Genomic DNA, 26,771 nt, shown 5'->3' on the forward strand with positions numbered 1-26,771 from the left:
AAAGTACTGGCTCTGTGACTCCCTCTACAAGTTGTATGACTTGTATTATTCCTGAACAAGAAAATGCCAAATTATTTGCAAGGATGGCAATGTGTATTATATTCTCAGGAGCACTCTGAAGGTGGAGCAAGCCATTGGTTCTGGGTATGCAGTCACATAGGGCCACTTGCAGTTTGATAGAAGTCCCTTCTCAAGGAAGTAGTGGCTTAGAGTGAAGGAGCCAGGCCAGAACTGGAGGCTCTGTAACAGGAATGGGGAACCTTTAGCCCTCCAAATGTTGCTGAACTACAACTCCCATCAGCCCCAGGAAGCACTTGGTAATGGGATTGTCTTTCAGGAACATTGGTTGACCAAATAATTCCCACATACATTTTATAGGATGAGGTATTTCCTGATTGGCCCTTTATGTCACCAAGCTGGTAGTTGCAGTATACCGCCCTCTGGTCTGGTGGTACTGAAGTACCACAGAGAACAGACTATCACCTCCCTCCTTTCACAATCATGGTGATGCAGAAAGTACAGCAACTACATCAGTTTGCCAGAATCCCAGATCTCTGGTATTCAAAGGGATCCACTGTTTCCTTGAAAGCTTGCCTCATATTGTCTTCTAGCTCCTTTTTTAAGTGGAAAACAACAACAACAACAACAACAACAACAACAACAGCACGCATCCCACAAAGATTAGTGCCCTTGTATTCTCAGGGGAGGTTGTATTTATCACTTTTGATGGACATCACCTATCACTAGGAAAGTACACTTGCCACTGGCATGATAATGAGAGGCTTTTGTAGCCTAACAAAAGTCAGTACCTTTCAATTTACTCCAGTCGCGTACAGCTCATGGCTTTTGATGTCTGTAAGCCACAGTAGACCTGCCTTTAATCTCTACACATGTAGCTTTAGCAGCAGTTCTTAGGGGAACATAAATTGAAAGAGGAGGAATGCAATACAGAGGAGGGGGAAATATTCAGTTCGTGATTTACAGGGTCTCTGGAGCCCAAAAGCACTAAACAGGTTGTTTTACATGGAGAAACAGACCATGGAAGTGACTACCCCATTAAAGGGAGATTCAAGATAAGAATTACAACATGGGCAGAAACTTGGTTTCGGTGTAGTAAAATGATACCATCAGGATGTTACAGAATGAAAAGCAATCACTTTCAATTATTATTGCACATGTCAGCCCAGTGAACTAACTCAGCTGGTATTTTAAGTAGCAATTCACAAGCATCTGCAGGCTAAACTATTTTGTGCATGGACAGAAATTCAATGTGTATAGGCACCCTGAGAAAGGGGAATCCGTTTGCTTTTCAGTAGTAAATAAATGTTGGGGGCTAAGTATATTCTCAATAGGGATGAACAAATTTGTCCATTTTGGTTTCCTTCCGTTTCTCTTTTCTCTCTCTCTAATCTTAGGCTCATTTTCCCCCAAATAAAAGCTTGTCAGCACTTTAGTGTGCATTCCTCCTCCTAATGCAACACTTTTTTTGGTATGCAGTGTTGCCTAATATACATACTTTTGCAATTGACCCCCCCCCCCCAAATATATTGCATTTGTGTGTGTTATTTTCAATTACATAGTCATTTTTATGCACGCTTTCCCTCCATATGCCGTTTTTTTGTACACATTTTGGGTGGGGTGCAAAATTTGGAGAAGTGTGAATTTTGAATGATAGCTGGTCTCAGTGCATGTCTTGTTTTGGGGAAATGCAAATTAGGTAGATTCACATTAAAATGAGAACTGAACTGAATTTCTTCCCCATGCATGTCTGCATGTGAACACCTTTCCCTTTAACACATGTGGAGGAATTCCCTGAAACTAGACATAAGAATTTATTATAATTATATCTCAACCTTCCTCAGGAATTCTGGGTGGCATGGGCAATGTTATCCCATTTTCCCTAATAACAACATTGTAGTGTTGGGCAGGCCAAAAATTTAGTATCTGCTCAATCATGTGAACAGGACCATAGCTCAGTGGTAAAACATCTGCTTTGTTTGCAGGTTCAATCCCCGGTGTCTCCAGGTATGGCTGAAAAAATACTTCTGTCTAAGACCCTATAGAGCCTTAGCCAGTCAGTGTGTGCAGATGATCCAATATTCTGACTCATTATAAGGCCGCTTCCTATATCAGGAAGAGCCATACTTGACGTATTATATGCCCCACTTGTTTGCTGGTAGACAAAGGATTAAGGAGAGTTTGGTGTACTAACTCCAAATTCTCCCAATCCTTTCTGAAACTAATGTCTGGATATTAAATTTTGATGTTATAGTTTAACATCTGGAGATATTTAATTTCAGCATGTCATATATTACTCTGAAATCTGACAGCTTTTGATAGCAGAGATGAGATACCGGTAATATTTGGTGTTTGCCAGCTGTTGGATCTCTGAGCATTTGACAGTGGACAGCTATGGCATTTGACATTTGATACAATATCAAACAGTAGCGATTAATGCATGATAGTATTTGAGAGCTGACTTCCGATATTTTGCCCTGTGAATATTTGCTCTTCTATAAATATTTGATTCGCTATGTGCTTGCTGTCAGTGTCTTAAACCACATTTTTAAATAGCCAATATCAGAGGGCAGTATGTGCTTTCTAAAAACAAAGGTGCCGGAGTAGAAGCTTTCTTGAAAAACACTCTTGCTGACTGCAAGTCATGACTTCTAAATATCAGGTGCATTAAGGTGGCTGCACTGTGGCAGAAATGTACAGTGAACATGCCTGGGGGTCACACTTTATTGTTGAAGCAGATACTCCATGACTGAGCAAGTGGCTTTCAAGACGGGCTAGAATTCAGTGCTAGTCCTACTCAGAGTAGACCCATTGAAGTTAGTGGAGATGACTAAGATAGATTCATAAATTTCAATGTGTGTATTCTGAGTGGGATTCAGGTGCATTCTGCCCAGGTTTGGAAGATGTCCCCTAATGATCTTAGACTGAAAAAAAATCATGACGTGTTCTGTATAGTTGTATATTTCAAATATAAACTGATCTGAAAGTTCTTGGCCATTTAAAATTCAATATGCACACAGGCTGAGGTTTTGCAGTCCATCTCAGGGGGTGGGGATTGGTAATTGAGTGTGCAATTTTGGCCCTACACACATTGGGTTCTATATGCATAGGGTGCATTTACAGGAGTCATCCCTGCAGGGGGAGCTAGCTGTGTACCAGATGAATGAGATGACTGATACATGCAGGCATCTGGGTATGGATTCCTGGTGATTTTGTGGACCACCATGGACAGAAGGCACTCATTTGTATCACCCAACCCTATTCCATGCCCTACATTTAGGAGTGATACGATATTATCAGGACTCTATCAGGAAACTCATTGTAATAAAAGCAATTAATTTACTGAGAAACAACCACCAGACTGTATTGTAATGTTTTGAAGACTACTGCTTGTTTTTCTAGGAGTTATGAGATATCAAAATCCATCTAGGATTTTATTCAGGTTCTTCTAAAACTGCACCCCAGACAATCTGAGTGATTAATCAAGCCCATGGCTTGTTGGGAGCAAAATAAACCAAGCTCAGAATTGTATCTAAGCTGCTAAGCTGAGCCATGGCTTAGATGTAGGAATCTGGCAGTTGCATGACCAGGAGGTGGGGGGAACAGTCACAATTTTTGCACTGGGTACCTACACACTTGCTCATTCTCACTAAGTCGTAAGTTGACTTAGCATTACATGCAAACCAGGCCAATGAATAAAACATACAATCAATAAATTACAAAAAAGCAATTAGAAATAAAATGGGAAAATAGTAATTTATTTACATTAATGAAACATCTCTAAGAAATTACCCTGCAGGGAGCACAGATTGCTGCCTCTCCAGATTCCTGATATTGCACCTGAAGTCAGTCAAAAAAAACCCAAACCAAATACCGTAATTACTGCAACAGAAAATGACTAAAGAAACAGTGATATGGGATGCCTTGTCTTTGAAGTATGTCTGCCAATAGGTTGTCCCGAAATGGACAGTTTAGGAGATGCTGTCACTGAATCCATTTCTAAACAATTAACAAGTTTTGCCAGTGAGAGTCGATACTTCACCCACAATGCTGATTTGTATATGTAGCAATGTATTAAAACCACTAACACCAATGACCCAAACTTATGCCTGTGAATGCTCTGAATGCTTTTAGCATGTTTAATATACTAAGAGTGAAATGTCTTGATGTAAGGACAGAATATGACAGTTGATTGGTGCTGAGACGGTAGGAGAACTGCCTTATGGCTGGATGACATATGAGGCGATAAGGAGAGACATTGACTCGGATAAAACAAGGACAGTTTGAAACAGAATGGGCCTACTGTGATCAGGGTGGTGGACTTGAAATTCATTATAAAGCAGAATCAGTTATGTGAGAGATGAGAGGTGTGTGTGTATGTGTGTGTGTGTGTGTGTGTGTGTGCAAACATTCTCATCACTTTAGCCGTCTTGATTTCTTGCCATTCATCACTGTCTCCCTGTCCAGTTTCATAAAGGATTTCTTGCTCTTCCTTGACACCTTACACTCCTCGCAACTTACTGTAATCTTCTAGAGGACAAATTTGTTCTAAGGACGAGTGAATGGTAAAAGCAAGCTGTGTTTGCCATTTTCACCTCTTTGACTTAAACAATGAGACTAATCCCTTTAAAGCTTATAGTATAAAGGTATCATAGCCTATTTCTCGCTGAGGTGGTAAAGTCATGTCTGGGCTTGGATAACTCATCCACCCCCCACCAATTTTTCTGCACATAGAAAGCTAGCATCTCAAGAAAAAGGACTTGTCTAGCTTTCTCTTTGACATTCTCATTTACTGTGTGCTGCTTCCCCAAAGCATAATAATCAAAGAGCTTACCTGTATGTCCTCTTTTGTTTTGTTTAGAGTGCTATGGCTCTGACACAAGTAGGGATGGGTGAATTTATCAGTTTTTCTCAGTTTACCATTTTGCTAGTCTTAAATTCGGTACTCTATGTCACTTTGCATTAAAAAAGTCCTCATGAAAATTCTTCAGCATTTGTGTGCAATTCCCATCCCCAATATTGCATGTGTTTAAATGTAATTCTTTTTAATATGCCCATTTTTGCAAAGCAATTTCCCCTAATATAAGACATTTCCGTATTTTTATTTTTAAAAAAACCCTGCATTTTAAGGTACACTTTAACAAAGTATATGCATTTTGTACACATTGCTTGGTTGGGGAACTACACTGCAAAATCTGTAGATGTGTGAATGTTGAAGGATGGCTGGATTGTTTCAAAAGTGATAATTTGGTAGGTTCATCTTCAATTGCAAACTGGATTGAATTTCTCCCCCAACTTAAGATGCAGTTTGCCACCTCAATGAGAACTAGGCATTACTTTTGACATGTCTTCTTAACAGACAGGCTTAATAGACACCATGATGTTGTCCTGTTAAAAAAAACACCAAACCACAAATAGGGTGTATGTTAGCAACTATTTCCATGAACAACTGAGAGGGAGGTGAAGAGAATCCCTCTATCCAAGTTATAACAGGTGATATGAGGGCTTCTCTTGCAATTTAACACTACACACAAATATTGGGCAGGGTGGGGTTTGCTTTAAATCAGGCACGGGGCAACTGCAACTCTGCATATGTTGTTGGAGCCCCAGCTAGCATGGTCAATGGCCAGAGAGGAAGGAGGTTGTAATGTGAAGGCTCACAACTTCCCCCACCCTGATTTAAACTGATTTCTGTGTGGAGAAAGCTTACAACACCAGTGGCCCATTCCACAAACCATATTGCACCAGCGTTTTGCCACCTGTGATGGCTTTCAGTTTGTTTCTGGGTCCAATTCAAAGTGCTGGTATTAACCTTTAAAGTTCTAAATGTCTCTAGCCAGTGGCCACTAGCCAGCTTCTTCCCATGTATGCTTAGGTGCACTGCAGGATCATTTTCTGAGGCCCTTCTATGGCTGCCTCTGCCAAATGTGGAAAGGACCTTTTCAGTGGTGGTGCACCTTTGTGGAATTCCCTCCCTAGAGAGGCTTGCCTGGTTCCTCCATTGCGATCTTTTGGATGCTAGGACCACCACCCAAGCTTTTCAAAGCTGAGTATTCCAATGCTTTTTAAAGGCTTTGCACTGATGTAGTTTCCTTGTATTTTGGGTTTGGGCTTTTGTCGGTCTTGTTGTGTTTAGACTTCATGTTTCTACTGTTAATTGCCCATTAGAATAGCTCAGCTGGTAGAGCATGAGACTCTCAGTCTCAGGGTTGTGGGTTCGAGCCTCACATTGCCAGGCATAAGATCCCTGCATTGCAGTGGATTGGACTAGATCACTCTCGTGGTCCCTTCCAACTCTATAATTCTATGAGTCCGGGGACCTTAGTTATTAGGTGGCATATGAATATTTTAAATAAAGAAATAAAAGAGTGTGCATGCGTGTGGTTGTGGATCAGTTCCATGCGTGAAATTGTATATCATTTTAAATGACGGGGTAAATGGGATTGAAAATTGTGCATCAAAGTCATGAGATTACAAAATGGGATTTTAAAATATTGTTCAAAAGTTGAACAAATGGAAAGGAGCACCAAAGATGGTCCTTGCCCAGGGAAGCATGTGGTCCACAATGACCTTGAGCGAGTGTTTGAGCACAGTAGTTCCTTGTCTACTTGGGATCTCTGATGTGCCACTGGAGTTTGCTGCTTCCAAGCACAGCCCCATTCATGTATACCTATCCTTTGCATGCACAGATGTGCTCACTGTTGAAATTAATAGGATAGCTCATGCTTATAAGACCTAATTAAGCTGTTCATGGGGCTCTGGTTTAGGATGTGTGCATAAGAGAGGGGGGGAACACATTGGCTTTAAAAACTCAATTTGGTAATGAGCGGAGTCTGTTTGAATTAACTGTTTCTGAAACACTCAATTAAGTGAATGCAAGTAGTATTGCTTTCTGTACATGCAATTATATTTGACACTTTAACAGAAATTTCATTATTTTATTTAGGTAGAGAATTGTGTTAGAAACACTTCAGTTACATTCTTAGGAATTTTAAAAGAACGCAATGAGCAAATAAGGAATTCATCTAAGGACATTTCTTGAATAATGAATTTTATTGTAATTGCCCACTGTTTCATTCTTGATTTGCAAGCTGCATGACTGTTTGGCTTCAAACATGCAAATTCAATGTTATCTTGTTCCAGTAAACAGATTGCTGTGATGATATACAGTAGTAGTTAAGCTATCTGCTTTGTTTACCAATTTCATTGCATGCTTCATTGCCTCTCTCTTGCAGCATCTCCCAGCATATGATAGAGGAGGCTCAGATATGCAGCCTATAGCACTTAGAAGTACTCTGTTGGCCTAGATCCAAAGAGCCCCATGCCTGTGCCTTCTGGCACGTCCATGTGTGCTTCTAACTGGAGCTACTCCTATTGCATTGGTTACGTAAGAATGGAAGCTGCCTTATGCTGAGTCAGACTATTGGTCCATCAAGCTCAATATTGTCTACAGTGGCTGGCAGTAGCTTTCAGGCAGGCGACATTCTAAGCCCTACCTGAAGATGGCGGGGATGGAACCTGGGACCTCCGGCATGCAAGGTGGATTCCCTTCCACTGAGCTTTTCAGGATATTCAACAGGCTTCTGCATAAAGTGAGTGATGCTGACAGTCTCAGGTTACATTTGAATCCTTCCCATTATTTATAAAGGTATTTAGATGATGTATTCAGTGGCATGTTGGCCCCTTTTATAAATCCACTTGGAGCTATTGAATTTTCTTATCGGTGGCCCCATCTAAATCCACCTCATTGTTCTCACATTCAAAGATGCCATGGGAAAAGGCGGTTCAGTTAGTGCAAGGGTTTACGCTTGCGCAAGCGAACTTCCTTTCCCTGTGCATATCCCACGCTTTCCTCACATTGGCTTCAAAGTATCTGGGGGGACCCATCAGAACAGATTTAAGGGTGCATGGGCAGAAGAGAGGGGCAGAATGTTCCGTTGTTGAAGCAGAAATTATTGAGCGGGTGGCACATTCATGTAGAACTATAGGCAACTCCCTGTTTGTGCGGGGGTTGTGTTCTGGATCATTGCCCGCATCAGTGCTCACGTATAGGCCTGTTCCGTCCCTGACCCCATTCCGCCCCCTTGGGGGGAGTGAGAATGTGCTTTAAATGTACGGTATATATGTACCCTAGAGGTGTTTTAGAGGTTCATTTTTGTGACGATGAAGTTTTGTTCCCTACCTCAACCCCCCCATTATATCTTGTTGTTCAGATATTGGGCATACGTGGTCATTTCCAATTTTCGATAAATAAAAATGGCTGGTTAATTTGAAGTTTTTATGTAATTCCCTAAATCTGTCCCTCTTACAAATTGTGGCCAGTTTTTGCGATCCTGACTGCTACAACCGGGGGTGCAGGGGAGGGAGGTTATTTTTTATTGGATCTATGTTACATAGTGCCAAAGGATGTGATGTGAGGGGAGGGTTGCCTAGTAGCAGTTTCTGAAAACGCTGATTATTTTGTTTGCTCATTTATTTTAATTTGGTTGGTAATCGCTTTGAATTGGGCACACACTGAGAGTTGTTCTTACAGCCTCCAGGAAGGCATTTATCTATCTGTCAGCAAGCAGTTTAGTAAGGAGCCTGCTTTCAGGCCAAAAGACCAAAGTGCATGGTGACCTCTCAGCCAGTACCTAGTTCCCAGCTTCCAAAATGGCTTGCTGTCATAGAAGTATAGATTTGGAAAGTGCCATGAGGACCATCTAGTCTAACCCCCTGCAGTACAGAAATCTTTCATCCAATGTGCGGATCGAAACCCATGACCCTGAGATTAAGAGTCTCATGCTCTACTGACTGGGCAGTCAAAGACAAAATAAATTAAAATAAAAATTTCCTATTTTTGGTCTCAGTCTAGGTAACTTTAAGGGGCAGAGGGCACCTCTTGGGCTAGATTTGATCCATGGACCTCCAGCTGTTGTTCCCAAATCAGTGTAATGTAGCATTTATAAATAGACAATGTCTCTCACAGGGCTAGCTTTAGGTGTAAGGGGGCCTGGCAAAATGCTTTCTGTGGGTCCCCTCAAGCACCACCACCATCATGCTCTGTAACAGGCACCTGTGACTGTTCTAATTATCACAGACAATAGCCCAGTGTAACATCCTTACAGGGCACTCCGGGGAGTTTAAAATGGTGACAGTCCAGCTGCCCACCACTCCATTCTGAGTTTCAGAGATAGGTATAAGAGCCCAGAAAAGGCATCTGCCTAGGTGGACTTTGCCTGGTGCTTGGGCCCTGGCTGTTTCTTAAGGAGACCAGGTGCTGAAATGGGGACTTGTTGCTTGAAGAACAAAAACCCATTGTATCCGTGAAGCTGCCTCCTCCTCGCCTTCCTGTAACATGGCAACGGTGTTGCTGAGGGATGCTTTGCTGCTCACAGGCATAATGTGAATTCTCCCTCCTGCAGAGCCAATAGCAATTACAGTTGCTCTTTGTATTGAAAAGGACATTCAATATGGTAACTGCGCTGCTCTCCGAATGTCCTTTGGCGATTGACCTTTGAGATGTGGTGTCCATAAATTGGTTAGGATCCTGCTGGGATTTTAAGAGGATTCGTCACTTTGTAATCAATGGAAGCAAGTACTTTCACCTGGTATGATAGGATGAGCTTTTTATCAGTCTAATTCCAACATTACCTTTACCCCCCCCCCCATTTATTTTCTTAATTTTGTGTTTAAAAAAATTAATGTCAGTTTTGCCTTCCGCACTGAAACTGAAAGCAGGTTGGTAGGTATATAGATTGATAAAGACTATGTGGGTTGTGACAACACCCTAGACTGAATGATGCAAGTTCTTTGACTGATGTTCGCTTTTGGTGATCTGTGTTCTCCTTCACTTTAAAGGCCGCACATACCCACTGCATTTTACACCATAGAAGTAAATGCTCACCATTCACTATTTTGTTGCCTGTTAATTACTCATTCGTACTCCAAGTAGGGGGTGGTAACATAGAAAAAGTTTAAAATGAAAATGAAAATTGTTTGTGTATGTATGCACACTTTTTAAAAACAACAACTCCTTGGCAGGAATCTAAAGCACAGGGCAGCAGAAGTCCACAGGAATAGAGAGAAGTAGATAGCCCAGAGTCCATGTTGTAATTAAGGGAACAGTGCACAGTTAACACATCATGCCTGAATGCAACATAAACATCTCTTGGAGATACTGTTGGAATAAAATTTCTTCACAGCACCTCCATAGCAGAAAGTAAAGGTCATGCTATATGAGATTGGTTGGCCCAATAAATGTTGGTGCCTGAGGAAGCATAAAGGTTGCCACTGCCATGGCACTTGCCGTCTAACACATTTGCCTCCCTTTGTCCCATGGTAGGACTAGCCCTATTTCTGAGGTAGAAGCAAAACCTGCTCCAGCCATTGGGTTATCCAGTCCCTATAGGCAGGGCCCTACAGAAATGTTATTTATTTATTTTCTTTCAGTTATAAGCTACTTTTCCTTTGTTCCTAGGCATGTGGTTTTTGGCAGTCTCCCATCCAGGCACTGACCAGACCCAGACCTGCTTAGCTTCAACAAAGTGGTAGCTTCATGTGCCTTCAGACCATACCCAGTGAAAGATACTGTCTCCCATAGGATTTTCTCTGCCCTCTCTCTACTTCTCCTATTTATGTGTGCCAAATATTTTTATAGTACTCTTCCTGCAAATCCCAAGACAACAGCAAAACACAACTTAAGAAAATAATACATTAAAACAACACGATAAGTAAAAGCATTATCACAAAAAATAGACAGACTTTTTATATTATTACTAACAGTTTGTTCAAGAGGGAGCTGTAATAAAATGTTGTCCTCCTGCCTAAAAGAAGTGCTGCTGCTCAAGGATCAATTCCCTCTAGGCTTGGCTTTCTGTCCTCCCACCCTGCTGTGTCCCGTTCCCGCCCCCCCCCCCCCGCTTTTTCAACTGTTATGCTGTTATGCATTGCTAGTCCTAATTGGGCTGCTGTTGTTTTTTAAATTCTCATCTCCTCCTCCTCCTCCTCCTCCTCCTCCTCATCCTCATCTCACATTCATCTTTGGATATACGCCTCTTCAGGTTCTCTCCAACATTCTCTGTTCTTTGTTGTCTGAATCCATATAAGCCCTGCTGTTAATTTTAGATCATCCACCTACCAAGTTTGTCCCCTTAGGTTTAAAAAAATATATATTTTTTGCACTACCTTTAAACCTTGGGGTGGCCCCGTTTTGGCTGCAATCCGAGTGGCACTCACTGCCTGAGCTTGCGATTGAAACAAACAAACAAACAAACAAACAAACAAACAAACAAACATGTTTGTAGCACTGTAGAGTAGAATGTTCATTACAGTAATTGGTTGCAGTGGATGGGGGAGAACTCTGGTTAAAGGCAAACCTACCTGCTCTGCACTTTCTGAAACAATATGCAAACTCAAACGGCTTGAAACGTCCTTGAATCTTCATACTTCTCCAGATGTTGCAGAGCAGTTATGCAGCCACGTTATGTATATAAATGCATATAGCAGAGTGATGCATGCATATATTGGTGAAAATGCATTACATTAGGGAAAATTGCTTTGCAAAAATGTCTATATTAGGCAAAACTGAATACAGTAAAAATGTGTCTATTAGGAGAAATTCACACTAAAATGTGGATGATGTTTCATTAGGATCTCTCTCTCTCTCTCTCTCTCTCTCTCTCTCTCTCTCTCTCTCTCTCTCTCTCTCACACACACACACACACACACACACACACACACACACACACACACAGCTCCCCACAAACCCAGATTTCCCCATTCCTAGCTGTTGATGACCTGGGCGTTCAGGTTCTAGTTGCCCGGTCTTTTGCCTAGCAATTTTTCTGATCACAACTTCTCATCGCTTGAATGTTCCGAGTTTTATTCTCTCCCTTTCTCAGGAAAGGAAATAAAATTGTTTTATTGTATGTATCTCATTTTCTCATCCTCTCTCAATAAATGTCTGGGCTTTATGTACTTTGCTGAGATCTCGCCATCCTCCATCGGACGTGTGTGTGAAATCTGCACATGAATGAAACATGGGCAAGAACCTTGTTTATATTGTTATCCACATGGAAGGTGAGCTTTGAGTCTTTGTTTGCTGCCTAACCTATCAATCATCAGTAGAACCAAGAGCGGCCATGTGTTACTGGTCTTAGAGGAGGGAAATCTTTACCTACACTATGGCATTATGAGCTGCATAATCTGTAACTCTCTTCTTGGTCAATGCAATTACAACTGTGAAATGTTCCAAACAAAATCCTCTTGTCATGGCATCCTCTTTATACCCTCTACCCCCCTTTTAGTAAAAGAACCAACAAAATCACATGAAGACCAATGACCTATAGAATCTTTGTGGTGGTTTTGACACCCGTGGCAGCTGTCTCCTTTGCCTTCAGAAAGTCATATATATCAGAACAATATAAATAGCTGTAGGGGAAGATGCAGCCTGAACTATAAAAGACTAGTTGAGCCAGGGAACAGAGCAGTTTCCAGAAATAGCTAATCCCTTGTCACGAAAGTAATGTGCGAGGCAGAGGACATATACTTCATCTGGAGAAAGAGAGTGAGCCGTAAATGCAGAGATGAGTTGGAACAGCTCTATCTAGGACAAAAATTACCACAATCTGTAACAATGAAAACATGGACAAACTGGGCAGGTTGTTATATATAATTTTGTAACAGAGCACAGCAGCAACTTGATCATGACCAATGCAGTTGACTTGTAGAGCACAAAGGAAGCAGTAAGGGGGGGGATGGTGATAAGAATGTAAGATAATGGACAGTACCCATGTCTAAGTAAAACCAAGGGTTAAGGACAAAGGAGCTGGTCAGATTATCTGTCTACAGAGCAATGGTCAAATGCCTTGAGAGTTTTGAAATACAGTGGTACCTCTACTTACGAATTTAATGCGTTCCGAACGCACATCCGTAAGTCGAAAAAAATTGTAAGTCGAATCCCATAGGAATGCATTGGGAGAAAAAAAAATGTAAGTCGAAGCAACCCTATCTAAAAATTCGTAAGTAGAAAAAATCCTATCTAAACTGCATCCAAGATGGCGGACGGAGCTCCGTTCGTAAGTAGAAACATTTGTAAGTAGAGTTATTCATAAGTAGAGGTACCACTGTAAAAGGGTTGTGTCATGAGCCCTGGAGCATTGTTGGGGCTGTGCTTGGGATGGCAGATATTGATGCAGGAGGTGGAAAAGGAAGAATCGGAGGGAGTTACAGGAACGTAAGTTGGAGGAGTGGGGAATTCTCCCTTTCCACACTAATTTCAGCTGATTTGGAAGGAGGAGAAGGGACAATGGCTCTCTTCTCCAATCTTCTGCAGAGTGGAGAGCCTTGGTGGAGGCTGGAGAGAGTTTTGTTCAGCCAATGGGGGCAGGAGGCTGACTGGCAGTGGCAGGGAGGGAGGTACCGGTAGCAATGACTGAACAGGAGAGTGTAGCCTTGTCGCCTAGAATGAGGGTCTACCTTTGTGGATAGAAGCAGATCCACTCACCTGGTCAGAGGTTTGCACCTGCAGTCTTAACATTCCCAAGAGAGTCTTGCAAACGAGCATGCCACACTTCATGTTTAAAAACTGGTGGGAGAGGTGGGCAAACTTGTTGGGACGTCTTCATGGCTTCCATCTAGTTCTGAACTTCTTGCCCTGCTCTTGAACTCCTGAGCATTGAGTCTGCTGCCATGGCTGTCCTATTACTTGCCTGAATAAAGATCACTTACTTACTTACTTACTTACAAGTAGGAGCCTCTGTCTGCATGTGTTGGGTGGGAGACAGGGCAGGTTGCTCTTCTCCGCCCGCAGTAATGGCTACCAGAGACTTTCGACCTCTTTGATATTTTTTTCCCTGATAGAAGACGACAGCTGTAAACTGAACAGTTAAAAAACAATCACAATGTTAAAGCATGACTAGACTGACATCCTTCATTGTAGGGCAAAGAGAGTAAGACGGCAGTAAATGCTGGGATTTTAAAAATCGTGTACGGCAGCCAGTTGGCTTTCCTTCCTGTGACCTGCCAGTCATTGCACGGAACTGGCTGGGGATTTGGAGCATTTGGCAACAAATGAATGGGGAAATTGGCTGGATTCCTTCCTCAAAAAGTGACAGCTGTTTTCAAGCAGCCCCACAGGTTAGACATGCCACTAAATCTGGAACTCCACTACAATTTTCCATAGCACAGGCAATTAACAGTTTATTAAAATATCACTGACCACCCCCATTTGAACATTCTGGAGGTTCTCATAGCTTCTTCTGAGGCTACGTATTTCCCTGACAGCATATGTACATGATCATGCATTTGTATTCCAATATTGTTGTTGCTTTGCCATCACTGTAACCAAATTCAATTTATTTGTGAATTGCTGTTTACAACTCCTCCAAATGTGTGTGCCTTCATTTCTTCACATACTGTTTATGACCATCTCACCTTTCTGCCATGCATTCTTGCCACTAGAGCAGAGGCAAACGAGACCTTCTAGTGATATCTTTTGGCCCCTGGGTGCCAAGGCACCAGCCACTAGTGAACAAAATCACAAGGAGGAGCATCAGCCTTGATGATGCAACGTAACCCATGAATGATGGTCATTACCGAGGCAGTGTGAAGGAGCAGCTGGGGTTGGTCCAGGAGAGCATGCTCTTAAACTCCATTTGTTGCTAAGCCAGAACACAGTAAACTTCACAGAAGCCGCTACACCTTCCCAGACTATGCAATGTTACTAGGCAATGAGTTCTTTGTTGCCAAACTAGACTGGCCTTATGCCCCCAAAAGATAGGGGAATATTCCTAAGCTGTTTTTCCACTAAGAAATAGATCGAGATGTGGACAAGTTGGTTGATATGCATCTCTTTGAATTAGCTTAATGGAATGAACAGTAGTTGTTTGCTAGTTAGAGCTAGTGGTTGCAACCATGCAAATATATGTGGGAAGAAGGAAGGGACTGGTTTACAAGATGTTGTGCTCACAAAAACAGTCAACTTTGTATTGGACAACCTTGCTGTGATCCCACTGCTTGCCCCGGTATTATTCCTAGTGGAAACAAAATAGTGGGAATTTCTCCCAGGTGAAACATTGCAGGTTTTCCCAAACTTATACTGTTATTTCTGAACTTTCTGATGCCTGAAATGGTGAATTGCTTCAACTATCCAACTTCTGAACTGAAAACATTATATAGAAAGGTTCTGTGTGTCTGTTTCTGGAATTCTATGAATCCCCCATTTTATGTTATTTTGTCATGTTAGGTCAAAAGGGGTTTGTGGTTGTGTGTGAATTGTGGGAGGGGGAAGAGAGAGGACAACATGTTTGTAGACACAGACTTAGCAGTCTGACTTCAAATCCCACTTAACTTTTAGACTTCCTGACAGGCCTTGAGCAAATTACTCTCCCAGGCTCAGTTCCACATGTATTCAGTTGAAACTTCAAGCATATTGCTTTGAGGGTACATTGGAGAGGCGTGTAAAGGACCTTGCATCTCATATACCACGAATAACAGCTGAGTAACTTTGTGCCCATTGCCTTTGATTCCGACTGATCCTTAACTTTGGTTCTCTCCTGCCTATTCTTTTGAACATTCCCTTCCTCCCTTAGGTAGCCGCTGCAAAATATTTGTGGGAAGCCTTTTACACAGCACCACATAACTCAGCTTGAGTGCCCTGGCTATACACAAACCATCTGCAAAAACAGACTGTAAAATGTACACCGAAAATAATGACCCAAGCAAGCAAAGAGACACTACACTCATAAATAAAAGACGAATTCAGACACCCTCCAAAGATATATTGCAGGGTTTCTTGGTGAACTGAACATCTGCAGGTGTCTCTTGGATTAACTGCCATTCTTTTCAACATGGCATGGTTAGTGACTGCTGTTTATTCTGTTGGCCAGGTATATGGCACAGGCATCCAGCTAAAAAGAAAAGAAATATTGTTTTCTTTCTTTCTTTTTACTGTTTGCATCAGGGAGGTGAATGAACAAGCACTATTTCTGCCTGAGGTGTTGGCACTTCTATTACACCATAACACAAGCACCATAGAAATGGAGCCTATGAAAGGGTCTTGCAACAAGAGTTATCTTTGCTGATCCTCCCTGTGTTGGGTGGATTGCTGGTTAACAGCCCAGGGTGGATAGTTAATGCTTCATCACAAATTGTTAGGCTATAGTCACCTCCTACTGGCTGGGGATCCCTCTTTGCTTTTGAATTAGATACCCCTGACAGCTTGGGGAAGGTGAAGTCATGGAGAAGAGAGACATTAGACAAATAGGAAGAGAAGGGAGATGAATATTTTAAGCTGGAGTTAGAGGGAAGCAAGGGGGTGCAGCCTAGAGAATTGTGTCTTGGGACCTGCCTTGTCAGAGTGCTGTTTGGTTATAGCAGAATTGGGGAACCTCAGTCTCCTGGGAGTTGAATGCAGCCCCCAGGCATCTTCCTAAGTCAGTAGTGGCCAAACTTGGCCCTCCAGCTGTTTTAGGACTACAGTTCCCACCATCCCTGACCACTGGTCCTGTTAGCTAGGGATGATGGGAGTTGTAGTCCAAAAACAGCTGGAGGGCCAAGTTTGGCCACCAGTGTGATTCTCTCCACTTCAGGCCACAACCGGTCCTGTGGGATATCTATTGCTCGTTAGGATAAAGATTGTGCATTTGGGATGTAGGAACATTTGACCTTATAGATGGAATGTGGTCTACTGTACAGAGGTCCACCTATTGTTCCCTTGCTCCACCCACCGCTTGTTCCACCCCTATATTGTTTTGACCCTGTTCCCACTCACTTTTGCCTTTGTCTCTCATTGGTATGAAGCCCATATAGAATGGGTGGGGGATCTCCTGGCTTACAGTATTGCACAGTCACATTAAGTCTCTAGTGCCCCCAAAGCTGGCAGTGCTGCTGTCCCTAGAACCCAAGGCAGCGGGGAGTAGGGTATCCAGGTTTTTTAAAAAATGGACAGGGGCCTCTGCATCTTTGATAGTAGGAGAGGGCAGGACTCCTGCACCTTTAATAGTTAGAAATAGAAGGGATTTCAGTAGGTGTGGCTAGTTATGAAGGTGGTGGTGGGTATTCTCTCCCCCCCCCCAGCACCTGAGATGCCTTGGTCCACCCCTGCAACTGCTTGCCACAAATACCCCGCTTCGGTGCTAAAACAACACAGGAAGCACTTATGTCCTACATGAGTCCTTTGACTGAAATTGTAGAACTTTTGCCCTCTTTTATGTAGAACGCTGTGCTCCTCAGAACTACTTCTTTTTATTTGTTTGACCTTCCTAATGAGAACAAGTTGATACAGCTATGGTTAATGAGCCAATTATTCTTCTTCTTCAGAATAGCATCCATGAAAGCATTCCACCACCACCCCTCAAGTTTATGGTGGGAATCAATTAAAACCTATCCTATTATTTATATTTTATTACTGTTTGCATTTGGTAAGCCTTCCTCAATGAGATAATTAATTGGTCAAGAATAAAACTGCCCCTGAAGCCCACAGAGATTCCCGAAAGGCAATTCCAGCTTTGCAGTTAATTTCACAAACTTAATTTCCTGAGGATGACTAGACCTGGCTTGTTGCTCTCGTTGCAACAGAAGGGAGCAAAATTTCGTGAAATTACATTCTGCAGTGGATTCAAAGTTAAAGCTGAGATAATCAATGACTCCAAGCTATTATCTCCAGTACTGGAGACAGCAGCTCAGGGTGGGACATCTCCTTTGCACGCAGAAGGTTCTAACTTTGGTCCATGGGATCTCCAGGAGGACTAAGAGGGGCCCCTGTCTTGCCGTGTTGAATATCTATTTGCCAAACAACTATTAAAGGCACAGGAGCACAATTCATGACCAAGGGTTGTAATGCTAATGGTATCTGGCAATAGCATTGGGGAGTATTAAAATAAATACCGTATTAGAATAAAAGTAGGTAAAGCTTGTTCTTTTATCATAATATGTCCTATGTTGCCATCAGGGGTTTTTGTGCTTATATTTTTTACAAATGTGAAGTCATTTTAGTTACCCTGTGGAATATTTGATACAAGCCACTTAAGCCAAGCTCAATGTTACACTGAGTGGAGCTGATGTTAACATTATTGCAATGGTGTATGTGTCTAATGATGAAAGCTGGAAGTTTGAGAGGAGAAATGATAGCAGGTGGGGTGTGGAGGTGTGTTGTTTAACCCTTTCTTCTCTGACCACCACCACCACCATGCCCGCTTTCAGAATCATGCTCCCACCTGCTTTCCAGTCCTTGAAAAATCAGCAGTACAAATTACAAGCAGCCAACAGAAATGGAGCAGATTCCACAGGGCTGATCAATACCCACTCATCAGCCATAGGGAGTTTCTTCTGGACAAGGTAGGATGCTACATCTTCTTTGGAAAGCCCCAAAGACAAGGACTGCTCCAACTCACAACATCAGGGAGGTGGAGCAATTGCTCATTGGCACAGGTGTTTCCAAATCAGATGCTGAGAGCATGTGGAGCAGTGATCACAATGCAGAGGTTTCAGGCTACATCCAAACAATGTATTCAAAGCACTATTATAATAGCACTTTAACAAGGAGGACCTGGAACCCTAATTTGTTAAGGGTGCTGAGAGTTGTTAAGAGATCCCCTTACAATTAGCAGAGAGGGTTTAGCAACCAATCCCTCTTCCTAGGGAACTCTGTGAATTGTAGCTCTGTGTCTCAACAACTCCAAGCACCCTTAACAAGCTACACTTCCCAGGATTCTTTGGGGTATGAGTGTGTGTAAAATTGATGGTGCAGGTGTGGCCTAAGCAGTGGCTAGGCTTGTATGGGGAGAAACTGAACTGAGCTGCTAATGTACACTGACCTGCTCCATGTGGCACAAGGACTTTTGAATGGACTGTGAGTACTCTGCTGATTTCATTGCCTCAAGTAGCCCCCATGTTTCTTCTGGCCACCTCTGTGCTATAAGGCAGATGGATAGTCCTTAAAGGTAAAGGTACAGGTAAAGGTATCCCTGACCATTAGGTCCAGTCGTGTCCGACTCTGGGGTTGCGGCGCTCATCTCGCTCTATAGGCCGAGGAAGATGGCATTTGTCCGCAGACAGCTTCCGGGTCATGTGGCCCGCATGACTAAGCCACTTCTGGCGAACCAGGGCAGCGCATGGAAAGACCGTTTACCTTCCCGCCGGAGCGGTCCCTATTTATCTACTTGCACTTTGACGTGCTTTCGAACTGCTAGGTGGGCAGGAGCTGGGACCGAGCAACGGGAGCTCACCCCATTGCAGGGATTCGAAACGCCGACCTTCTGATCAGCAAGCCCTAGGCTTTGTGGTTTAGACCACAGCGCCACCCGCGTCCCTATGGATAGTCCTTAGTCGGCCTCTAGCGGGCCTCATAATAGGGCTTCTCTAATAGGGCTAGTAAAGAGGTGTGGTTGCTTCTGGCAGCAGTTTCTTGGAGTACAGAGCTACGTGTGTCCCATTGCGTACCTGAAGTAGCCTACTGTCCTCAGGTGTGGTAGTGGATGCTGTTTTCCCCCTGCCTTCTGGTGTCGAAGCAAGATTCAGTCAGCTTCTGTGTGCATGGAATGGGAGATGCCACCTTGTCCCTTACCTCAGACTGCGAAATGTTGTGGGCTGGCTCTGGGCTCAGGCTTTGGGGTAAGTAGTTGGTTATGAAACTTTAGGCAGCTACACTTCCTGCACCTTCCTGCTGCGAATTCCTAGTTGATAAGTGCATAGAGGAAAGCCCTCAGGCACCTTGTGAATCTAAGTTTCATTTTAGGTTTGTTTTGGGCTTGCTGTTTTGGCATTGTGAGGTACAGAGTAATCTGTGTTTGCATGTAAAAGCACTCTGCGTTGCTTGGTGCTGGAGACCTTTGGAGCTCCTGCTTTTCTCCGAGTTCCCTAAAAATGCACAAAAATGGATTTTTTTAAAAAAAGGATTGCTATGCCAGATGTAGTGCTTTTGTAGCCAGCATAACAGCTTGGATGGAAGTGCATTATCTTCTGCCGCCAAACGCAAGAGGCAGACATTGTGGAGCAATTTTCAGACTCTTCTGGAAGTGATGTGAAGGCAATCCTTTTAGGGTTTTATTCCCCAGCGCTTGCAATGAACAATTGAAGCTGCACTATTACTTGAATCCTCTGTGAAATTGAAGAAGCAAATTAGCTGTGAAAAATGCAAGAATTTCCGAAATACGGGGGACTAATGTGACAACTGAGTATTATGGCATAATTGAATTAGTTCTGTGGTACGGATTTTAAATAAGGGTAACAGAATAGAGCAGGGCTTTTGTTCCCAAATGAAAGAATGGATTTAACATTCTGGGGCTCAAGAGCCGCAGTTCAGAGTAAGAGAAAGTAAGTGTCAGAGGGCTTTTTGCCACCTAAGTGTGAATATTTGTCAAAGCTAAAGACTTGCAGTAAAATACTCCGGTATAAACTAGAGAAGTCTTTTGAGGTAGCTCTAATTTATTTATGGATGCACCACACAGGCTGTTTATTATCAGCTCTGTTTCCCCAAATGCTTGTTGTTTTTAATGAATGCAGACGAGAGCCATGATTACACAGTCTCCTTTTTGACTCCTGTCCTCCTGGTCCCAAACGTTGGATGTAATGTGTGAACAGCTCTCTTTTCCCATCATGCCCATTAAGAATGGGAAGGTCAACCTATTTCGGTTCTCTGGGTCAGTTCTTTGTGTGCTCAGTGATCCTTGTTTCTCCATTTTAAACATGCACGTGCGCGCACACACAAAACACACATATAAATTGAACCAATTTTGTGTGATTTCTTCCCCTAAAACACCATCCAACTGCATCCCTAATTTTGATCAGGATACACAACAGGAGATGGCAAATTTTCTATGTGCATGTTTCCTCCTCTTCCTTTCTTTTTTAATGGAGGAATGTTCAGTTACGTGAGCTCTCACTGGTAGTCTGTAGTGATGTAGTTGAGAAACAAGTTTATGTCTTCTTCTGCTCTTTGTGAGAGCTATGCCTAACAGTGCAATTCTAGGGGAAAAAATAACCTGGGAAGTTTTTAGCTCCCCGCCCCCACTTTGCCAAAAAAAAACCCCTAAAATGAAACTTATTTTATGACAAAGAATTTATGACGCTATATGTGACTATCAGACGAAATGAGTTATCAAAAGAAGTATGCCGAGCATGAAATTCATATGCCACTATTCTGTGATTTGCTGTAGACACAGTTGTTCAGTTCTCCTGACCACAGAGGCTACCTCCTTCACTTCAGTGAAAGAAGCTTGTGCGTTCCTTTGTAATCACAGAATGAATCCTCCCCTTTACTGAGGTGAATGGAATATCTAAAGGATTAGGGAAACATACATGGGCGTCTCTGGATGGCTATATCTTTTTCCTACCGCATCTTTCTTTGTACATTTGTATGGCTGAGAAGTTGCTGGGTTATTCCTATTGTTCGAGGTTGTTCAGCTGAGCCAACTGCAGTCCTACTCCAAATAGCTCAGGCTGCAGCAGTCCTAGCTATATCTACTCAGAAGTAAATCCTATTGAATTAAGTGGAGCTTACTCCCAGGTAACGGGTTAGGGCTGCAGTTTTAGTGTGACTCATATGGTGCAGTTATACTACTCCCAATCTGTGATTTTAAGATTACCTAGCCATCATGGATAAGCAAAGAAGTCACATCAAGGTTACTGATTAAGTCTGCCTCGTAGGAAGAGGGGAAAATCTAGTGGCAATTTCCATCCAAGATAACCATCTTCCTCTGCCCTACCACCTCCCTAGCACCCCCATGGTTCTAATTGGCTAGAAATGGTCAAATTCTAACTTGGGTTCCAAACTCTTAAAAATGGGCTGTAGCCATGCAGTTCTTTGTCCCTTATGAACCTCTCAACCTACAATTGATAACGGAAGCTTCCTTCACCAGAGGTGACCTTGGAGAGTGTTTGCTTGGATTAAGGGTAGGGTTAGGGTTTGTCTGACCAATATTCTGTGAGTGTTTTATTTCAATTTTGAGCTGCATACTTACCGTACTATTCCCTCATACTTTGCCCATATTCCTTTTGAATGAACCACTTAATTGGATTTCTGGGCTGTCCAGGTTGTCAAAGGGCCTGGGAGAACAGCACGGTGAAGACAGGGTGAAGTTGCCAAGCTGGAGACTTGGCATTCATCCGGATCTTCCCCTACTCCCAAGGAGACCACCATAAGGCAATGGGAATCCTGCACCCTTGTCTCTAGGTGACACAGAAGTGGGTGGTGGCAGCACAGATAAAGAACTAGACAGGTTTCCCCAAGGATATTAAACTGTTGCGTTGTCATTTTCTGTAATGATAAAACTTCCAAGGTTTGTCCTGTCCTAACTATTGTGAATCCCTAGTTTTTATTGTTACTACCATGGCTATCATGTTTTGCCATTGAAACTTTCAGCCCTGTTTCTGTATTCTTTCCCTTTCTTCCCTCGAGTGAAGAACTGCACATTTTACAAACGTGACTTATTGCTCCTTTTGGACTCCTTCGTTCAGAACAAGAATAATGTTTTCCTGCTGTGCAACTGTTCAAGCATGAGGGTACTTAGCTCAACAGGGAGCCATTTGCAGCTCAAGAACCTTCCACACAGAACTGTTTCAGATGTACTGCTGTGTGCAGGAACAGGATGTGAACATTCCATGTGCTTCCTGTTCCACCACAATGTTGTTGCATGTCTGATGCTGAAGGTGCTCTCATGTTCGGGAGATGCAAATGCTATATTTCAGACATGACGTTCTGGAACGGAAAGCATGAGGATCTTGATATCAGTCACAGTTAAGCTTCTATTTTTTAAAATTTCATGACCAGGAAAGCCATTAAGTACCTATCTTTCTTCTAGTGCAGTTTCCAGATCTGAAATAGAAAGTATGATGTTAGAATGAGATTTTTTTTTTTTTAATGATACCCATCTTCATAATTTCACCACATCTCTGATTGCAACCCTTCTAACGGCTTGGGGACTTTGTACCTATTATTGGAGTTAATCTCACTGAGTACCAACTGTGGACTATTTTTGAAAACTGTTTATTTTCGACTATTTTAAATGTATTTTTTCTGAGATACCAGCGTTTTCACCTTCCAGTTGCTACCTCATTGAGCTGGTGGGATTTCTTCCCCTACACTCCCTCCCAAACCACCCTACAACCAACAATCTCTTCCATGTTACCTTTTGTTAATATACAGTATGTCTTTGAATCAGACTCATCTGCCACACCCAAAACCTCCAAAGGTGTGAGAACCCTAGCAGTTTCCTCAAAAATTTCTTTGTTAGAAATAAAATAAATAGATAGGATGGATATTAAACCATTTGACTTGAATGCTGGCTAGTAAGTCTCCCAGTTGTTCTTTCATAAGTGGATATAAAAGTCCCTAAACTGGTATAGTTGCTCACCTCCCTTACCAGTCCTTTATTCATCTGCACTGTAGAAGGAGGGATAATTTAATATAGGCATCAAGGGGAACCTGCTAGGGAATTCGTTTAGATTGTCATGCTTTCTGCCTTATCTTCTGCTGTTTATGTATGAACACACCACAATATGAGTAAATTGTAAATTGTGTGTTTCTTGATGAGGTCTGGGAGCCCACTCAGAGTACAAACTAAGCTTCACCAGCCAGGCCACACCTCAGCTAGCTTCCTGCGTCATAGCTATTTCTCATAAAGGGGGCTTGTGTATTTAATTGATAATGTATACATTACACTTTCCATACCATAAATGTGCACCTTGTGAATGCAACACAAACTTTTGCTGATGTATGAGAGCTTGTTGGAAGGCTGCACCAGCAGAGGGACATCCTTTGATTCTGACAGTTCCATCTCCACCCAAAGTTGGTCTTGCCACTGAATTTATTGGTGAAACTGGACCCTGTCAAGTAGACCCCTCTTGGACCAGATTTGTACACTGCTTGCAGGCAAATAAGTATTTACTACCACTCAAGCAGGTGACCCAGGTGGCGCTGTAATTAAACCACTGAGCCTAGGGCTTGCTGATCAGAAGGTCGGCGGTTCGAATCCCTGTGACGGGGTGTGCTGCCGTTGCTTGGTCCCAGCTCCTGCCAACCTAGCAGTTCGAAAGCACATCAAAGTGCAAGTAGATAAATAGGGACCGCTCCGGCGGGAAGGTAAATGGCATTTCCGTGTGCTGCTTTCCCCCTCCCATATTTTTAACACTTACGTAGCTTACTGTGTGGAAGGGCAATGCATGATTTATATCTGAATGCATGATTTATATCTGTTTCTCCTTGTATGCCTCTTTGCTGAGTATGTTAAATCAATGGTTTGCAGTATTTAAGTTGTGGTGGCCCGTGGCTTTAAGCAATAAAGTTTTATTCTGTTCTAACTGGTGCAATGGAAAAGCTTCATAATATATTTTCCGTTTCAGAATTCCTTGCTCGCATTGTATAATAAATCACATCCAAGTCTTTTATTCTCATATTCTGAAAAAAATAATAAAGTTATTAATGGAAGGCTTGCCATTTCCCAAGAACTTTTCCTGGAATTAAAAAGTGAAGCACCTGAAACATAAACAATAGTCAGGGGAGGATTGACAATGTTTGTTGCTGCTGTTCTGTCTAACTGGGATAACTTTAAGCTCCTTTGGCTTTTACTTACTTTCCTAACGCTTTTGGCCACTGGGCATAGGCTTACAGCGGGTGTGGCCGATGGAGAACTTTGGGCTCTCAAATTTCCATGACTCCCTGTGTAACACTAAAATCTCCCCCGCCCGGCCTCTCACGCTTTGTTCAACAGCATCATTGTGGTGCCCTCTGCAGTATAGTTCCCAGTGCAACTGCACTGGTCATGCCACCCTGAAACTGCCTCTGATGTGGCTAACCTTTTTTTTGACCTGAGCGCAGCATTATGAATTGGTTCCTTCTCCAATGGCCAAATGCCCCTGCTCTGTGCCACATCCGACTAGAAGCATCATGGAGGGGGAGAAGCATCATGGCAGGGGGTGTGAGGATGGCTCTCCTGCTGTTCTTTCTTTGCCAGTTTGGAATATGTTCTCTCTCTCTCCCCTCTCCCTCTGCATTGTTGTTTCTCATTCTGTGTGCTTCCTTGGCAGGGTTAGGGTGCGTACGACGGTGCAGGGGTGCCATTGGGGAGGGGGCAAGCTAAGGGAATATTGGTGTGCTTTCAGTGCTGCTAGCACCGCATGTGTTTATTTATGATGCCACTGGTGGGGATGTTTGGCATACGTTTGGGTACTGTGGAGGAAAGGTGTGACTGTGCATGCTGGGAGCTATATGTGGATTGGGTCCTCTTGGATGGATGGTATGGGAATGTCTGCGTTCCTTCCATTGTTTCCCCTTTCCCTGCACTACGCCATCTCAACCATCCACACTGGGGTTAGGATGGGTCAGAATTTGGGTCCAGTGCATCTATCCTATGGTGGATATGCTCCCTCATAATTGTTCTGCTCAGCAGCAGAATTAGGAGTAAGTATCAGAATATGTTTTGTGCTTAGGTTGTTGAGAGCATCCAATCTAACTGACACCCAAACTTCAGTGCAGTTGTAGGTCCACTAGTATATTAATCTACCTAGAAATTTATCTTCCTGAGCTATTAGGGTTTGTGGCACTGTGGGTCAAACCACAGACTCTAGGGCTTGCCAATCAGTAGGTTGGCGGTTCAAATCCCCACGACAGGGTGAGCTCCTGTTGCTCGATCCCTGCGCCTGCCAACCTAGCAGTTCGAAAGCACGTCGAAGTGCAAGTAGATATATAATATAATATAATTTATTATTTATACCCCGCCCATCTGGCCGGGTTCCCCCAGCCACTCTGGGCGGCTTCCAACAAAACAGAAATTCTAAAATACAAAAATCCATCAAACATTAAAATACAGAAATCCATCAAACATTAAAAGCTTCCCTAAACAGGGCTGCCTTGAGATGCCTTCTAAAGGTCTGGTAATTGTTGTTCTCTTTGACCTCTAGTGGGAGGGCATTCCACAGGGTGGGTGCCACTATTGAGAAGGCCCTCTGCCTGGTTCCCTGTAACTTGGCTTCTCGTAGTGAGGGAACCGCCAGAAGGCCCTCGGAGCTGGACCTCAGTGTCCGGGCAGTACGATGGGGGTGGAGACGCTCCTTCAGGTATACCAGACCGAGGCCGTTTAGGGCTTTAAAGGTCAACACCAACACTTTGAATTGTGCTCGGAAACGTACTGGGAGCCAATGTAGGTCTTTCAGGACCGGTGTTATGTGGTCTCGGCGGCCGCTCCCAGTCACCAGTCTAGCTGCCGCATTCTGGATTAGTTGTAGTTTCCGGGTCACCTTCAAAGGTAGCCCCACGTAGAGCGCATTGCAGTAGTCCAAGCGAGAGATAACTAGAGCATGCACCACTCTGGAGAGACAGTCAGCGGGCAGGTAGGGACTCAGCCTGCGTACCAGATGGAGCTGATAAACAGCTGCCTTGGACACAGAGTTGACCTGTGCCTCCATGGACAGCTGTGAGTCTAAAATGACTCCCAGGCTGCGCACCTGGTCTTTCAGGGGCACAGTTACCCCATTCAGGACCAGGGAGTCCTCCACACCCACCCGCCTCCTGTCCCCCACAAACAGTACTTCTGTCTTGTCAGGATTCAATCTCAATCTGTTAGCCGCCATCCATCCTCCAACCGCCTCCAAGCACTCACACAGGACCTTCACCGCCTTCACTGGTTCTGATTTAAAAGAGAGGTAGAGCTGGGTATCATCAGCATACTGATGGACACCCAGCCCAAACCCCCTGATGATCTCTCCCAGCGGCTGCATATAGATGTTAAAAAGCATGGGGGAGAGGACAGAACCCTGAGGCACCCCACAAGTGAGAG

Source organism: Zootoca vivipara, chromosome 3 (assembly GCF_963506605.1).
Source record: "Zootoca vivipara chromosome 3, rZooViv1.1, whole genome shotgun sequence".
Classification (NCBI taxonomy): domain Eukaryota; kingdom Metazoa; phylum Chordata; class Lepidosauria; order Squamata; family Lacertidae; genus Zootoca; species Zootoca vivipara.